Source organism: Uloborus diversus, chromosome 1 (genome assembly GCF_026930045.1).
Source record: "Uloborus diversus isolate 005 chromosome 1, Udiv.v.3.1, whole genome shotgun sequence".
Taxonomy (NCBI): domain Eukaryota; kingdom Metazoa; phylum Arthropoda; class Arachnida; order Araneae; family Uloboridae; genus Uloborus; species Uloborus diversus.
Window position 1 is genome coordinate 43,172,111 of NC_072731.1, and position 20,305 is coordinate 43,192,415.

At 32.6% G+C, this 20,305-nt stretch overlaps 1 protein-coding gene across 2 annotated transcripts in view; it reads right to left on the minus strand.

Moving 5' to 3' along the window:
* Nucleotides 1-20,305, minus strand: part of LOC129229497 (fibroblast growth factor receptor-like 1) — a 501,396-nt gene that overhangs the window by 125,921 nt on the left and 355,170 nt on the right. The gene's annotated exons all lie outside the window — the stretch shown is intronic.

Consider the following 20,305-nt stretch of genomic DNA (forward strand, 5'->3'; position numbering starts at 1 on the left):
AGTTATACAGCTACCATAGCTGTGCAAAAAACACTTATTTATTTTAACTCTTAGTGTCCTAGACGCAAAAAGAAAAAATAAAAAAAAAAAATCATTCACTAAAATATCCGTAATAAATGTTCAGAACATATTGGTACTAATAATAACCACAGAACCTAATGTGATGTAGTAACGATCTGCATTTATTATAAACTTCATTTTAACTAAATATTTATTAAAAACATACATAAGGACTGTAAACAAACATTACTAATTTATTTTTTCTACTTGTGTGCAGCTAGAAGAAAGGGGATAATTTTGAATCATTTAAAAATTCAAAAGAGGATTTAAAAAAAGACCTAGTCCTATTAGCACGTGTAAGCTCTTCATTCAACGGCAAACGAAAGCATTTAAAAATCAAAACCAGTCGCTTTAGACTTAGCTTTCAGAAGCGAGAAGGTGAGATACTGTCTGCCCACGGATGGTATGAAATTGGCAAACGTCCATGTAAGACAAGTCTACATGAAAAGGGGGGGGGGGGGGTAATTCCTGTGATTCATTAATTTTAATGCAACTCTGTTTAATTTAGTGGCTAACACGCATCTGGAAAATCTGACATCTCTGAACACTAATGGATGAGCCCATTTCCGCTTGTAAACTTGATGGTTAGTTTGTCTTTTGATCTCATTGTGGTCAGACTGTATTTGTCACATGTTGTCTACATTTTTTGTCTACTATTCAAAAGGCACATTCGAACCAGAAAGTGATCTCAATACAGGAATAAAATTAGTGGGATATAGTATATCTTCTGGTGTTCATAAGCAGTCAGCATAAGCTAAAAATACTATAAATAATCGTATTATATACAAACAACGTCTTGATATATATCTGAGATAAATCCATAGGTTTTCTTAAAATCGTGTAGTTTTTCCGTTGCATTTTTTTCTTGAGAGTATGAGTGCTAATATGCGAGCTAAGTACGGTTTAGTTTTATGCATCCAAAAGTGTTTGACTAATACATAAAAGAAATAACTGTACATAGTCTGTAAAAAAGCTGTTTCAGTAAGAGTATCATGCTAAATGTACGTTAAACCAATATTTCGTTTGGATATATTTATGTAATTTCCTTTCTGACTCTTTGAAACTATTTTTGGTTACTATTTGAAACCACCCAACAGTAATAGGAACGTAAGCATTAGCACGAAATAAAATGAACGTTTTCTGAGCCCTCTTTTATTTGTGATCTGCTTTTTAACATGCAAAAAAAAAAAAAAAATTCTTTGTATAAATGTTATTTTTTTTCCTCAGTAACTTTTTTTTCAGTAACTTATTTCTGAAAAGGAAAGCTTTTTCACTAAAGATTACTACTCATCAAATAGAAATTTAAGTACTATTTTCTATGTTTTAAAAATTAATTTTTGTCTTTTGTGAAAGTGAAAGATAAACTATAATTTTTATATAAACTTTTGTTTTCATCATTGTTATAAAAATACCTGTTTGTTTTTAAAGCAGAGGAAAGAATTTAAATTTCGTTAAAACAATTTTTATTTGTAAATAGAAAATAGAAAAACGTCAAAATTAAATTTTCAAAAAATAAAATAATGAAATAAATAAATAAAATGATGAAATGCTTTAAGTTTGTTTAGTTCTTTGTTGAACAAAGATATTTATTCATATCTTACTTATCTTCATTTTCATTAATTTTTTAAACACTACTTTTAATCAGCAGTTCTTGGAATTTATGTCGGATTAAAGCATTTCATTTTAAATTGGTACTAACAACAGATACCTAATATACATTTTTAATATATACAAATGCAATTAATGACTCAAAATTGAAATACTCAAAATTGAAATTCTTATTAAAATGAGGATTAAAAAGAAATGTATAACTCATTTTTTTGGTTCTTCATTATAAAAAACATTATTTACATTTACACTAAAGCTTAACACATCCTACAGTTCAAGTAGGGCTCATAAATTTGAAAAGCTATATTAGTAACAAATCTTGAAACAGAAATGCGTACATTAATAATTTAAATGAAATATCCGGCATTTCCCATTACAGGTTATTCTTAACCATAAGACAATTTTATTCCAAATTCTTTTAAGGTTACAAATTATTTATAATTAACGCAATTCTGTTCCTGGAATTCCCCTTATGTTTCTCCGATTATAAAGCGCATCATATATTCATTTACGAATTAAAATAGCGTATGATTTACGCTAGCAAACTTGAAATTCAACAATTAAATTATGTAATGGCTTATTAAACGCGTATTGTAATAAATGACTCTGTCCAAAAGCTCAAATTCTGTCTATGTATCTATCGATATAAAAGATTCAATTATAAAGAACATCCATTTCATTAGTGGAAGTGACAACTGGCAATAAAGCTTAGGTAAAAGCAGCCAAGCGTCCATTTCTCTTTCATTGCAACTTGTCAGTTACACTCGGATTGAACGAAACAGCATATCTGAGTTGGATGTCTTCAAATGCAGCCGCGTTGTGAGCAGCAGAGCGTGTTGCTGCTAATGCGTTGGAGACATTTTCCAAAGTGACTGAATTTAAGCATTAAATTCTTTGAATGTTGTTGCTGCCGGGATAGAAACGTTTTCTTATTTTGACGCGTTAAGCGACTATTATTATAACTCGGTTTATAGCAAGGTGAATATAATAAATAATAACATCTTATTAATTATATCCACCTGTCCGTCGTACTTGATTTGTAGTTCACTTTTATCCCTAACTTTACTTGTAGGTAATATGAATAGTTTTTCTCTTTTTTTTCACTGTTTAGATTGTATAAAACGGGACTTAGGCCTTGAGACTGTAAACGCACAGCACAGTTTCTTAAACACAAATTAATTTGTTTTAAAGGTTCGCCTTTATGTTACCAATTTAATATTCGGTACAACAAGATGAATTGCAAAATACTCGCACAGTTTAACAAGTAAAAAATTTAAAATGTATATATATATTATTTTTATTTTTTTCCCTAATGGGGCTGTGTTAGAGGCACAAACTTTTGCCGACCTAGTGCGATCTCCCGATATAGCGCCCCTTATTGCATGCAGGTATTCTTTCGTCTTCTTTTGGTGGATAGCATTTCCAAGAAAATTTGAATGATCATTTTTTCCCACCAAATGGATGCACATGGGCTCTATTCAATGTGAAACTGCACTAGGCATTGAATTTTGCCAAGAGCACTCGAAGTTAAACGATTACTTGAAGGAGCTTCTACATGCCCAATAGTTTTGGAAGCTGCCGATTTTATGTCCACCGACTGTAGCCAGGTTTGTATCTGCGCGTTTGAGCGTTGTCTAGCCCGTACACCACTCTGTTGGGAAATAAATACTTAACTGGAGTGATAAATTATTGCTTAACACTAGAATTACACTTCACACTACTATTTTATTAGTTTGTAACGTACGCAATCAGTTTTATGTACTGCACTGCTAAGTTTGCTGTATAATTCAAAAATATGTACTCATCGAGCTAAAACATGGGATAGTTTTTCGTGACCTCCTCATGTGTATGAAATCATGCAGAATATTATTACTATTATTGTTTTTTTGAGCAATCGCGATTGCTTATTGCTTTCATTTGACCATTTTGAGGTCCTATCATTTATTTTTCCGCCAGCACCCTCTGCAGCATAACCGTCGATCGGCCGCCTCACAATGCTGCTCCTCCAGAGAAAACCGTCTCCAGGTTGCGCCCATATCCTACACTTACACGCATTCATACACGCACGTACACACACACACAAACACACACATACTTACGCCTACACACATACACATACACACGCAAACCCATACACACACACACTCAAACACATACATACACTCAAACACATACATACACTCAAACACATACACACACACGCATACATACAGACACTTACGCATACACACACATCTACACACAACTACCCACATACTCATGCCTGCACACAGACACAAACACATATGCCTACACACACATACATATCCCCCCCCACACAAACACTCATACACACAACTACCCAGACACTCATACCTGCACACAGACGTAAACACACATGACTACACACACATACCACAATACACACAAACCCCCTAACACATTTTCCCTGAAAAGCCTTCGGGTGGAGCAGGGCGGGGAGTCTCATTGGGTACCCCCCTTACACATAAACACACACGCCTACATACACACACACACACACTCGTGATTGAGGAAAACATAATTTGAATTCAAGAGGTCAAAATTCAAATATTTTATTTATTTATTTATTTTGAATAAAATGATATTATCTATCTGTGTTGTAAATAAATTAAATTGAACAATAAAAAATCAATTAATAAAAAATGCCAATAAATATACACTTATTTTAATCGTGCAAATAAAGTTGCTAAAGAATGCTAGCTATAGTTTGCAGGATGTAAAATATTTATTAATGACAATCAAAGAAATAAATTATTCACATTAATTAATATACAATGAACTAAAACTGACATTACTGTACATTTTTCAAATATATATTCAATTTTTAAACAAAAAAACAGAGCATTCACAAATTCAGAAAGCCACTGAATGCATATTATGCGTTATTATTTAATGAAAATTTAAAAAAAATCAGATTCAAATTTTAAAATGCACAACTGTGCAATTGTACATAGCTTAATAAACGTCGGCAGATAAATATTTAATATATGTTGTTCAATTAATACATCTGTGAATGCTTCTGAAACATATTGCACTTTTCCGCAAACTTAATTGCTTGCAAATTTACTATTTAAAAATTAGTAATAACCAGCCTCTATTAAAGATTACCAGCCTGCATTAATGTATTTTCATTACATTATTGTGGAAAACGCCTAAGAACTGAACTGAACTGAGTAGTTAAGTTTCGATAAATTAGCCGGACTCGCGCACCTCGTAGCAGTTCTTATCGCAGTTGTTATCAGTTCTTCACATTTCGCGCGAGTTCGTTACAGATATCTTCATTATGTTGTGTTTATTAATTAACAAGTTTTTATTTCCAACAAACATTGTAGTTTATTGTGCTATAATTAAATTTTTCTAAATTCAAAAACTCTTACCATATATTTAACCTCTTCAACGCTTCCAAAAGTCGCGGAGCAATGAAATCATTTGTACTGTAGTCTTCAGATATTCCTTCGTGTAGAAATTGTGACACACACACTTGAACTTTTTAACTTAGAAAAATTTAATTATAGCACAATAAACTACAATGTTAGTTGCAAATAAAAACTTGTTAATTAATAAACACAACATAATAAATATATCTGTAACGAACTCGCGCGAAATGTGAAGAACTGATAACAACTGCGATAAGAACTGCTACGAGGTGCGCGAGTCCGGCTAATTTATCGAAACTTTACTCAGTTCAGTTCAGTTCTTAGGCGTTTTCCACACTCCCCACTTTGAGTTCAGGGCTCAGGACTCCAGAACTCAAACTCAATGCTGTCAGGCTTGGTGATGACCTGGTGGTGCAACACAAATCCTCAAGAACAGTCACAGGAGGGGGGTTTTAACCTTTGAAGCTCACAAGATGACACCGCTCCCAACTCCAGAGAACACAACTTTTTAACAGGACGAATGAAGACACCCGTTTTTGTCTTGACTTTAGCAACTCGCACACATCCATCCTTACTTGTGAAAACTTCTAGAATTTTTCCGAGTGGCCAGTCAATTCTTTTACAGTTATCTGTGCACAGGTTAACTAAATCACCAACTTTTAGAACTGGAGAATTATTTCTAGTAGTCACAGGTTGTCGCAACTGCCCGAGATATTCCACTCGAAATCTCGAACGGAGATCTTTTCGTATTTTCTGTGTATACGCGTGACGTTTATTTAATTTCTGATGATCCAGCGCATCTAAGTCTGGAACACCGATTTCTCTAATCTCTTGCAAAAACATAGAAGGGGTAATCGGGGTAAGATCTTGAACGTCATCACTAACGTATGTCAACGGTCGTGAATTTATGATACTCTCACAGTCGCAGAGGACTGTTAACATCTCTTCATAACTCAACGATGTTCGACCCAAAACTTTTCGTAAAATTCTCTTCAAAATTTTTACTAACCTCTCCCAAAATCCTCCCCACCAGGGAGCAGAAGGGGGGATAAAAATCCAAGCAATCGATAAATTAGCCGGACTCGCGCACCTCGTAGCAGTTCTTATCGCAGTTGTTATCAGTTCTTCACATTTCGCGCGAGTTCGTTACAGATATCTTCATTATGTTGTGTTTATTAATTAACAAGTTTTTATTTGCAACTAACATTGTAGTTTATTGTGCTATAATTAAATTTTTCTAAGTTAAAAAGTTCAAGTGTTTGTGTCACAATTTCTACACGAAGGAATATCTGAAGACTACAGTACAAATGATTTAATTGCCCCGCGACTTTTGGAAGCGTTGAAGAGGTTAAATATATGGTAAGAGTTTTTGAATTTAGAAACTTACTTTGATGCGCAACAATTATATTCATTACATCATATTTATTCATAACACTTTTTTACCTTAATTAGCTTTTTTCAGCAAGTAAATCTAACAGATAAAGGCAATTTTTCACCTTACTACAGCAAAATTGGAAATGCTCCTTTACAAAAACAATATTCAAAGCGAAATACGCTGATAGCTGACCAATTCTCGTACATAAAGTACTTTTACTCAAAGGAAAAATCTTATAGTAAAGATATGAAAAAAATACATTTATATTTATATTTTCAAATATATTCTAAACAAATCAGCCCGTTTGAAAGAAACAAATTCAGCTATACTTTACCTTAAATTTCCCTAAATGTATTGTGTCGACTTACAGAACAAACTTAAAATATGTTTATTTAAATAAAAGAGCACTAAACTAAAGAATACATCAATTTTTCACAACCGAAATACACTTTATTTAAGAATGTTTCCTAAAGATGACGCGATAAAAACTACTTGACATAACACGTACTAAATATGAAAATGACCTTCATCTTTCTTGATTAATTCGCGTCACATGCACCAAAGATCACGCAATCACGCCAGCCAAGCCTCCTTTAAATAATAGACTAGACTACACTGTACGCCTGTCGGTCTAAATTTATTCTACTAGTACATCTTTCGTGAAAGGGGATTTCTGGGTCGAAAGAGTTAAAATGTAGGCACTTCTGGTGAAACGTTGAAACGCGAACGAGTCAGCCCGTTGCATGTCTAGGCATGCAGATGTTACAATTCACAGCTGCTCATTCACTGTCAGATGGTAATGGGACGGTGTTCACAGCACATGAAAAAGATATAACACTCTGTGTCTGCAGATATCTTATCATGTCAGTTCTGGATTTCTATTTATTTCCTATTCATTATCCAGATAAGGATGCGCACTTAACTTCAGTTGAATATTTAAACGTTGGAATTTGCATGTGTAGCGTTAAAAGGGAAACTATGTCATTATCATTTTCTTCTTTTATTATGGTGTATATCATTGTTTTCTTTCAACCGTTTCTACTAAGAAACATTTCTGTACTTCAGAGCCAGAACGACGTAAGTCGCATTATAATAGTTTTACGGTAGAGAGGAAATCCTTTTTTATGGCCCATGCAAAGGATGAGACGCGATCTCTTTTAATCCCGGCAGACAATTGAAAAAGATTCTTTTTTAAGAATTTCGTTCACAAGGCTCGATGCGGAGTAGGCTTCTACACGCAATGCACTAATAAACTGAAAATCGCAATTTTTGGACTTACATCACTCTGGCTCTGAGGTACAAGTTTTCCGTCAATAATTCGCTTGCCAGGTGGTCTGTCCAGGAAGTAATGCGAGAGAGTTGATTGCAGGATATGTATTGATCGACGGTTGAAATACGTGAAGGTTTTAAAATTGACTCTTCCTGATTCAATATAAGGCTCACAGCGAGATTTTTGACCATCGGGAGAGTAAACCCAAGTACTTTCTTGGACTTCGGTTTTGTGTTCTGTAAGGGATAATGCCAGTATGTTTCGTTAAAAAAATCGGCTAGTCCAAAGTGGGAACCTTTCCCGCCATCATAATGCTGATGGACCAAGATGACTTTAGTATAAGTGGCGTAGCTAAAAATTCCTCAAGAAGGGTGTCCTATTAAAAAAACAAGGGAACTCTGATACTTGGAAGCGGTAACTGAATCAGAGATCATTTGATTTTAATTTTACAGACGCATTATTTCATACATTAAATTAAATATATGATGAAAATAAAAACCTACGTCTAGTGGAACAAATTTGATTATTGAAGCTTTCTTATGAGTTTCAAGGAAGGGGCTCAAGCCAGGAGGCCACTCCTTTTCCTATATCTCTGCTTGATAATGGTTGTTAAACGAAACGACCAGCATTCCGTCACAACCCAAGGGAGTCTGAGACACGCAATTTTTTCTTTTCTTTTTTTGAAGATAGTTAAGAGGTCTACGATAAGCCCGCTTTGGAAGGTTATCTAAAACTGCATTGACAAAAGACGAAATTGTGTGAATGAAGCCGTGAACTTATGATGTCGGGTAAGCGTTCCTTGAATGGCTCGAACATTAAACATTCTAAGAAGTACTTTTCAAAAGATTGTGATGAATAGTCTGCAGCTGTGAAAAGTGAGTGAAACTAGTCACCAGTCTCTTGACCGAGCCACGGGTGTTAACTATTCATAACTCGCCCCCCCCCCCTCCTAAGTTCAAACGGGAATCATTTCAGAACCAACATAAAATAAAATCATTTTCATCATTTGGAAACATTTGGAATAAGCTAAGAGACGTGTACCTAGGCTTCAGAATAAATTTCGGAAAAGGCCAACCGTGATTCTTTTAATGCCTTTAATCTCACTGGAAGCGATACATCAAAGAAGGAAAAATATTTTTTAAAAACCTTATAGATATTTTAGCCTTTGTGTCAATAAATGTCTTTTAATCGACTTATTGGCAATACGTTTTGGCCATAACATCTATAGTGCCTTAGAGATAAAGGGTTTAGGTTGTGAATATATATGTGTGTTGTTTTTCTCTACCTTACAAAATTTGGACCATCAGGATTTTTTTTTCTTTATAATGTTTGAATCAATCCCACGTAACTGATTATGCACTATAAATGTATTTGTATAAATGGGGGAAGGGGCGAGGATTGGTTTTGACTATAACGTAAAATTTTTACTTATTTATTTATTTGCGAAATTAAATCCATTTCTATCTGGCATTTTCAGAGAAAACATTAAATTAAACTCCAAACCTTATGACGACGCATTTCGCAGAAAACTAGAAACATCGAAATCTGCAAAAACAGATCCAAAAGCTAAAATAAGCAGACGTGAATGCGACGATATGTATCTCAGAAATTGCTAATGCAAAATTTTCAATCACAGCAGAGGCCCGGAATTTATTTCCAGGATTTCCATAAAGGGAAAGAGGTAATTGAAATCGCACTTGTTATGAAGGAAGCCAGAGAACGGGGAAAAAAAGATATATATCAAGCATGTGGGCAGCATTACGGTGGGTTTTTGACAACTATGATGATGGATGGGGTTCACTTTAAATGCGACTTTTCGAGCAGCTGTATTCAGCATAAGTGTTTATTCTCGGGATTGGAAATGCAGATGAATCCCAAAAGAGGGACGTAAACGATTAAGTTTTCCGGTTTAGGTGATTTTTTAAAGCGGAAAATATTTAACTTTCTAATTTTGGGCTTTTAATAACCTAACCTAAATAATTGATGATCTGTTGAAGTAAAACATTCTGTATTTCTTTTAGCGCTAAATGTCGCTAAAAATTTAGCATGTTTAATGAATTAATGTTCGCATTATTGCGATGATAAAACGTTGTTTTAATCGATAAAAAAACAGTTAATTATTTATTCAATTTTTATAGCTTACGAGAAATAATTGTAAACGCGTCAATTTAAATATGAATAAATAATATGAATTAATTAAAACAAGCAACCACTACACGTACACGTTTTTACATTCGAGGCTGAGAAATTCGAGTTATCAAATGTCTTTACATCCAAAAGATCGCAACTTTTGAGCAGAGAAAAGGGTTCTTTGAAACCCCGAGACATATATCTACAAGTAATCTGTATATTTCTGCTATAAATATGATTTTTTTTTTCATTCATTCCAATTAATGTTTGCTTCCATCAAATGTCAAATATATAAATTTATTATTTTCTTGAAATTGTTTTTCATTTAGCTCAAAGAGCGTTTTAATATATTTTTTTAAAATCCCAACTTCTTACTTCCAGCGCTTATGAATAAAATGCTATTTCAAGGCAACAATGGAGCCTCTTCATCAGTACAAAAAGCTCACCAACACAACCAAAAGTTGTGAGAGAGTCGTGAGAGAGTGTTGTTCTCTCACAACTTTTGGTTGTGTTGGTGAGCTTTTTGTACTGATGAAGAGGCTCCATTGTTGCCTTGAAATAGCTATATGCTGTATCTACTCCAATATTTGGGCTTTATTTACGTTGTTTTTCACTTTAATCATATTGTAGCACAAAACTTATATGATAATTTTTCATATGAACTATACTATATTTCGTTTACTTATTCAATATTTTAAAAAATAATTTACGTATAAGTTAATTAGCAGTTCCATTCACATTCTTTCATTTAAAAATTATCTTATTTGTTCATTCATTCACTTATTTTCTTCTTCATTCGGTGTTTCAATAATACATTTATTTTCTCTCATGTATTAACTTATTTAAATATTTATTTATTCAATTATTGTATCCCTTTATTTACTTTTCTTCTTTCATTCTTTTATTTACTCATTTGTTCTATCAAAAATACCTTTAACAATCGAATAGATAATATTTCATAAGAAAAATATTTTATTTTTTACTTTGCCCCATGAAAAAAAGAAGGGAAAAATGTCCACCCTTTTTTAAATGTACAAATTTACTCTCAAAAATAATTTTAAAAAATGTTCAGGTGCAAAGTTTATTAGAAAATATACTATTCTTTCTTAATGTACCGTAACTTTTAAAACAAATTTCCAATTTGTTCATTTTGTAAAAAGCAAGTGATTTTAACCATTTCACTTTGCCCCACATTCCCCTACATAAACTCTAATCCTATTCCAACATATGAAGAGTTTTTATATATTATTATAGTGCCTTTCGTTACAGATCAATGCAGCATTAAGTAAGTTCTTTAGACGTTCATGTGAAACACAAACAAAATATGCGCAAAACCACATAAATGGTTTTGAATACTTAAAATGTATGTGGTAAACATTTGACGTGTATAAATACCGCGTAAATGTAAAAGTTATTTTATCATAAAATGTCTTTTCGCTTCAGATTTAAGTTTAAGCTTCATAATATTTGAAAACATGGTTTAATATTTTATGAAAAAAACATGTCACGTTTTGTAATATAATAGTTATAGGTAAACCAGTAAACCTAACCCATATTTGATTAAAGACATTCCATTAACGCCCATACTATCGTTAATGTGATTTTAAGGGTTTTAACGGGAAACACACATTTACGTGAATTAGCCCATTCGCAGGACTGAATTACCAGCTAATACGCAAATAACTGAATTCGAAACTTTGCTAATTCCCATTTCCAATATAGAACCAATATTAGTGATTTTCACCAAATGCCATCTCAAAAGGCACCAAATGCCATCTAAAAGTGCATGAACATACACTTTGAACTGAGTATGAACTAAAAACAAAATATAAACTATGATTTAAAAAAATAGCATTTGACAACTCTGAAAACGTATTTATGCTGAACATTTACAGCTACACGTAGTTATATCACATTAATAAAATATAAATTCGGTTCGGAATTAATAATTAATTCTCAGCAATTTTTTGCCGTATAGTACGGTTTACATGGGTAACAATGAAATATAACACAATAATATGTTTCCACAGTATCATAAAGAAACCATAATTTTACCAGAATGTCTGTGTAATTACTGCTGTAATTACTTCTCATTTTTTAGGAAAATGCCACAAGCTACAGAAGTTTTTAAGGCAAAAAGCAGGTTAATAAATTTGTTTACCAAGATTTTACTCACAACCACTTTATATATTTTATAATTAATATGAAAACGACACACATTTCATTCTTTAGAACTCTTTGAAAATTTAAAATTATTATAGGTCAGTGTTGAAAATACTTTTCCAAATACGTTCCATTATACACCTTAGGTTATAATTTATATTTAGTCTCTGTAAAACGTTTTTCTGTCGGCATTCTACGTAACAAATAATTGCACTTTAGGGGTCGCACTTTCAAAAATCTTTCTTTACACGTTTCATCTAATAAATAAAGGGTTTGGTATAGATAAATTACAAAATATCTACGTGTGAAACATAATTCACGAAAACATACATCACTATATTATGCATCTGCCTATTAGTAAATACATAAATTCAAGCATGTTCCACATAATAAAACACACATAAGTACAAGAAACGAATTGTGAAACAGAACAAAATAACTATCACGAGATGAGCAACAAAACTGAATTAAAAGTAGAAAAATTGGTTTTTAATCTGTTGGTTAATGCCCCGAAACGGCTTTTGAGCCTCAGAAAACAAGTCGCTCAAATAGCCAGGAATTGCCTGAATATTATACAGTCGTATCCCGACTTACGTGAGAGATGCGTCCCAAGACGCCTCCCGAAAGTCGAAATTTCGCGTTGTGGAACAACGTATGTTCAGATTTTTTTATATAGGCATACCCCATTATTTTTGTGATGGTTCATCTTCGGCATTTCTAGTATCATCCTGTTTTTTTTCTTTTTCTTTTTTTTGATGGATCGGTCACCTTCATCACAAAGGATATTATCTTTAGTTGCCTTAGTTTTTCCTTCTTTAAAACAAATAAAATGCTGTGAGGAGCTATAGAAGGCTCAAAATGATTACTGAAGGCAATGGAGCACATTATATTCTGATCTTGCGTCTCCGAAAGTTTTAGCACTTCTCTTGCGTATATGCGAATTTTGTTAAGAACTTCAAATTTAGTTCAGGCAGCTCCCGTTCATCTTCGTTTTCTTCTTCACTTACAGATTCAACAAATTCTGCTAGGTCAGTATCTCGACGGTTTTTCGCCATGGCAGTCGATGAGCTCATTTGTATCTTCTTTCTTCATATCGAAGAAGGTTCTCCACCGAGGTGCTTCGACAACGCCACTGCTTTTTGAACTACTGTATATATGTATGAGTACAATCATTTAAAGCAAAGCGTTGTTTAGACTAGTACATTGCGTGAACTTACGTTTTCAGTGATGCTAAAGGGGTGAAATTAAATTCACGAAATCAATATTTAGTTTCTACGAAACTCATTCTAAGGCCCCGCGATTCCTTTCCAAAAAAAGAAAATCACATTGCAGGCTAGCAATTCCCGTCAGCAATTTAAAAAAAAAAAAAATCAGTATTCATGAAAAACTCGCGTTATAACCATTTCACATAAGTCGGATCGCATTGCAGCGGGATCCAGCTGCACACATTATTAAGCTAAGTAACGGTTTTGGTAACTATTTGCTTATAATTCGCCATATCATTTGACAATTAGCGATACATCACCACATTTGCCACTAAGTTGCAACATTAATTGTCAAAGTAACAATATTGACAATGTTTGGTTATTTTTTCCCATGGGAACCCACCTATATTAATACTTACTGGTGAAATTAAATTTTACATCGAAGCATTTCTCCATAAAGTTTGTTTGAACTAAATTCGGTTTTTAATTGAAGAATTATATATATTGTATATTTCAAATTTTAGCGTAATCGCTTTTTTTACAATTATTGATCCACACAAAATGTACTTTGAAAATCGAAACATTTTTGCCTACAATCTACGTTGAGAGTTCTTTACTAAAGATGAATTTTCATAGCCTCAAATACACTTTCTAAAGTTTTATGTGTGTGTGTATGTGTGTGTGTAATAACATCATTTCTGGTATCGTAATAAATTAACAATCGATCGAAGTATAACACATATCTAGTTGAAATATATGTTTTGGATTGCCTCAATGCTGAAAACTTAATTGCTTCTTTTGCTGGAAAAAGAAACCAAGAAATCTTCAACAAGAAGCAACGATTTAATCTGACTCAAAGTATTTTTATCGCTTAAATGAAGAGGTACGTATTGGAACTCTAAAATATGTCTCCCTTAGGATTTAAAGGAACAGGAATAGTAAATAATATTCCCAGAGGTAACATGCGTAGTCTGGGATGGATCATTCTATCAATACCTGCTGAGGCGCATAGCCTCCTATGTCTTTGATCTTACCCAATGCTTTGATCCCGCCTAATCGAATTTTTTATCTGTGCTAGTCGCAGCTGCTCTAAGTTTGCAGATTCAGGAACTAAAGGTCAAACAAAGCCGAAAGAGCTTGAATTCTGTTTGGTTTTTTTTTTTCGGAGTTTTGTTTTTATAGACGGAATCTTAAAACTGACTTTAGTTTTACCATTTCCAAACTTCTTACTTTAGAATTTTTTATGCTATGCTAATGTTTTTGTGCGCTTTTAACTCTTAAAACTAAAAAAATTTTACTCCCATATTATACATATATATCTTCTTATACATAAACATCTTCGGCACGTGTGGTTATCACTGAACTCTTTCTACACGGCGAGAGCGATTTTGTTGAAATTTTGTTTGTTTGATTAAGTTGACACAAGAATGGTTTAGAATCACAATTTGAGATAGTGGTTAAACGGTTTTATAATTTATTTACTTTAACATCGGATGATTATTTAGCTCTGCATTCTCTAGTGGAAATGTCATTACTAATTTTATCTACTCTGATGTTATAACTGATAAGCGAGAAAAGCTAGACAAAGATAAGCAATTTCTTGAACCGAAGAACTCAAATCAAGTGAAACATTAAATTTAAAATTGGAAGAAATATTATTATAATTTTTCACGTAAAGCATGTCTCTTATTTGAATCTTATTTGAAGTATTGAGCCATGCGTCTTGGAATCGTTATTCCAGTTTTTCCTAACCACACACACAAATGATCAGAAAGTAATTTTTAAAAGTCCGTACATTTCGTAAATACGGTGAGTCAGAAAAATGGCTGAAAGTTGTCCGACAACCGCAACATTTGATCCCGGCTCAAATCCACTCAATACATGTCACCATTGGCAAGAATGCTTTGATGATTTTCCAACTAATCAATACGACATATAATTAACAAGCAAGTACTTTTCTTTAGCTTTGGTACTCTTGTTTGGTGTAAAATAAAAAATAACAATAAAAATAGTAACAATGTTTTTTTTTTTCAGTAATTTTTTCAGCACTGTTGTTGCAAACAATAGTGACAAATTTGATCACTGACAGCATCATCACATTAATCATAGAATTATCCATACATAACATTAGCCAATGTGAAAAACTCGTTTTTCAAGTAAAACAACAATACAGATAATATTTTCTTCGTAAATATCTATAGACATTTTTTTTAAATCCTCACCCAAACCTTTTTTATTTTGCAATCTCAATAGTCTACAAACAATTGTTCTCACTATTTCAAGACATAAAAAACGAGTCTTCGTTTTTAATTACATAGCGAGATAGATACTGCCGTATGCAGGTAAACAACAGTATCTGCAGAAATGAGTTTTCGAGATATTTGAAGAAATGTGGGGTGGACACTAACAATAGGGAAATGTTGGAATTAAGACGTATTTTTCCCGTTTTTTTTTTTTTTTTTTTTCAGCGGAAATCAAATAATCGATCTTGTACAGTAAAGATAACGTACAATAGATGACAAAAAAGCCAAAAAATGGAAAATTAAAAATTTGTAGTTACTTCCCTTTTCCTGCACACGGCAGAATAACTGAATAAATCGTGAAATACAATGCGGCTTTAATCTTAAATTGTCAATCTCTGAATGTAAAATCACTCATAGTACCAATTACAATTGGTGCGAATTTACTATTTGTAGTAGACGCTATATTTCTCCCTTACACATCAGCGTATCTTTTACGATGATACATTTCAACAATTTCATACACTATTTCCGCCCTTAAATGCAAGATAACGATTGGTTATTCGAGTTGTTACGTCACTCCAGCTACACATCATTGTGCTATCATAGCTTTCGCTGGAATGACGTGGGGCTTACGCTAGGTTAGGTTGATGGGTTTTGTTTTCCACATCAATTCGCAGGACAGAAATCTTTCATAGCACAGAAAACCACAAAAAGAGTAGCCATATTTTATATTTTCTTATTTTTCATGCGAATAATTTTCGTGTTTTATGAGCGAAGACAGCGATGGAACGAAATATGTTTAAAATTGAAAAAGAGTGTACCGTTATATTTCCCTAGAAATGTTTCGCATATGAAATGAAAAATACACACTTTTTTGTGTGTTTTTAGAAGACCTTTCTTGGACATATGACTGAGCTACATTAATGAAGTTTCGTTGTTATGAAATATATAAATATTTATCATAGTGATTTACGTTCGTGAAATTTCAAACGTTCGTCTTATTTAACAAAACAAAAAAATATTTATTACTGATTTCAAATAAGTGGGCTTTTTCAGTTTTTACTGCCAATTTTTTCCCAATATTACCACTATTGCTCCATATGCATAGCCGCACTTTTAAGAATATAAGTTTGTAATTCATTTTACTGCTGCATGAAAAACAAAAATAAAGAAAAAACCTCGCTAATTGGTTGACACATGTATATAACTTATCCACATTTTTCACGTACATATTTTCTTATCAAGCGAATGTAATGTAACCTTTATCATAAAAATGGCAAGTGCTTAGAAAAATATTTTTAAATGTGTGACGCATGCTTATAAATAAATATGACAGTAGAAGTAAAACTATCCTGTTCTGGATTGAGAAAAATGGTCATTGAGAAAATATTCTATAAGAAAAAGGGGGGGGGAGAATAAAAAAAATGTAAAATTAGTTTCATTTATTCATCAACAAACATTAGCCTACACAAAGTAGAGTTTCTTCTTTACAAAAAGTTGCTTGTAATGAGAAAGATCCAGACCAGACTCTTGTTTTAGTGCAGGTAAACAAAAGCTAACTTAAGGAATTCTTATTTATTTCCTGATAAATACACTTTTATCATATGTGATCAGTAAATTGGGATGGAACATCATCAAAAGGAGTTCTGATCCTCTTATTACTTTATCTTCCAGAAGAATGGAGGAGAAGCCAAATAATAGGCTGCAAGTTTGTTACTTCTAGTCATGTGGGGGAAAATCATGAGATTTTACGATTGCTTTCATCCTTTCATCTCGAAGAAATAGTGCAACCACACTACACACACATATCATTCTACTGGTTGCACTAGTGGTATTATTTTCTGAGACGCATTTGGAGTCTGAACCATTTTGAGAAATTTGAAGAAAATAAGCAATGTGTTTATCCAAATAAACAGAAATACTTTTGAACGTGTTTGCTTGTTTGCTGAGTAAAATACTTTGAACACGTAATATATATATATATATATATATATATATATATATATATATATATATATATATATATATATATATATATATATATATATATATATATATATATATATATATATATATATATATATATATATATTTGAAAAAAACAACAGTGTCGAAAGCTTGAAAGCTTTTTATTTCTCCATTGATAAAATAAAGAAAAGAAATGCAATATAACAACAGTTGACCGAAAACGGATGAAAAAGTTCGAGCAGTATTCTGATTTTCATTTTTTATAATATGGTACTTGTTTTAACTTTAAAGAAATAGGAGTACTTAATATTATCATCTGCCAGGTTTTATTGAACTGTTCATCACGCATAATAAACCCCGCATAGCAAAACAAAAATATAAACTATTACAGTTACATTTTTAAAAGAGAACAAATTTAACCGTAAATTCATTTGTATAGCGAGATAAAGCTAAACGCACATGCATAGCCACACAGAGATCAGATAATGGAATTGATCAACAAAACAGCCAATTCAAGAGGGTCAACACATATTTGTTTTTTAACCGTTGCCTAGAAAGAATTGAACAATATTAATGATTAAGTCAATAGAGTCACACAACTATTTCAAGGCTGAAGTTAAGGAAGTAGGAAACTATGAAGTTGAGGCTTATAAAACTTTTCAAATAGGATTTTGAAACGTAATTTACAAAATTTTGTTATTGTTTGTGGGTTATAGATAGGTTGGAAACATATGTTTGGAAAATGTCATGGTCGCTGGGCAATTTGGTGACACGTAATAAAGAGAGCAAGTTGTTTGACATTTTCATAAATACTTTAATGCTATTTATGTGTTTTTTTAATTCATAAAGCGGATTGTTGAAATTTTAAGGGAACCATAGTTTAGTGATCTCATTTATTTGGCATTTTTTTTAACATTTATTAATTAATTTATTTTTTTAATGACTTTGGTGACTTAAAGCTCACTACGATCACGTTACTAAAGTAAACCACGTGCGCGAGCATTTATGTAAGGCTACTTTAACATATATATATATATATATATATATATATATATATATATATATATATATATATATATATATATATATATATATATATATATATATATATATATATATATATATATATATATATATATATACTAGGTGTGGTGGTTGCTAAATAACGAGACTGATCCTGCTACAGAAGAACCATACATGAGCCAAATCCTGTGTAGCGTATAACTTTCACTTTCGATTGCAGTATCTACCGTGTTTGTAGAGAAATCAGTCTGCCCGTAACCATCGTTTGCATAAAAGGTGTTTGTTTCGTTTTGCCGAAAAACATGATAATTGTAATAGTAAAGCGACGAAATCGTGAAATTTCACATGAGACTAGATAAAACCGCTATTGAAAGTTATCGTTTATTAAATGAAGTTAATGGCTATAACTGTTTATTACGTGCCGAATTTCCGAGTGGTTCAAGCGTTTCATAAGATAGCCGAGAAGTCGTAACAGATGATGACCGCCTGAGTCGCTTTACCACGTCCAAAACAGACGAAAATATCGAATCCTAATATTGTATCAATCAACATTACTACAGTGAGGTGCTTGATCAACTCCGTGAAAGAGAAAGGGAAAAAACGACCCGAGTTGTGGAAGAACAAGTCGTGTGTGCTCCATCAAGACAATGCGCCGGAACATTCCACATTGTCTGTCAAGACGTTTCTAACCAAGTACTAAGTACAACATCCCAGTTTTAGACAATCCACCTTACTTGCCTGACCTGGGAATATGTAACTTTTCTCTATTCCCCAAGGTCATATCTACTTTAAAAGGAATACAATTTCAGTCCCTTAAAGCTGTGCAAGAAAAGAAGCTCTCAGAAGACTTCCAGCTCTATTCCGTGCAATAAAAAACTCACATCTAGCGTTATAAGGATTGCAGAGGGGTGTATACTTAAGGTGATAAAAACTAAATATATAAAAATGTATACATTTAAAATGAAATCTTTTACAGCAATAGTTTCGTTCTTTAATAGCCACACCTGGTATATGTTTACAAATTTGTTTTTCGAAGCTAAAAATCGTACTTGTAAGAAAAAAGTTTTAAAATATTTTGCTTATTAAAACGTTAACATACTACTTATTAAATATACAGGGTAAACCGTACTGTATTAGAGTAAACGGTAAACTGAATGGTACCCCGTTAGGGGTACCGTTTTAACCTACAAGACCTTTATTTTCGCAACCGGTAGTCCTAGATGTATATTTCCAATTGCAAAAATGTTCAAAATCATATGCAGAGTTAGGATATTGAATGTTTGAAGTAAAAATAAAAATGATTCAAAAAACACAAAATTTAACTTTTTATACGAGTCCCAGGTCCCCTATCTTATATTTATGGAAATAACATCCATTGAAAATCAATTCCAGCACAAAAAGGTTGAAAGTAGTACGACCAATATTCACCGAGATATGAAACGCTGCGTTTTGTGAGTTACAACACTTTTCACCCGACGTCAATAACACCTTTTGGGGACAAATATAACGATTAACAAATGTTTAAAATTATATGTGTGCATACAGTATGATTTTCCAAATTGTTAAAGGTTTTGTAGTGTGTTTTTGCGTATCACGGCCTAATATTTGCGTTTGGTTTTGAATGGCAATGAAAAATATAAATACCTTGTTTTTTTTTCTTTACTTTGACAACCTGTCATTCTTCTGAAAGAGCGATAAGTTCCAATCTCATCACCGGTATGGTCCCTTAAAAGTTTTAACTGGAATATCTTCTTGAGTTTTGGTCGCAAAAAATGTCAAGTTTTTTGTGTCAGTAATAGTCCAATTGAGATTTTTCCTCTAAATATTGATTAGGGGACCTAGGGTCCGTATAAAAAGTTAAA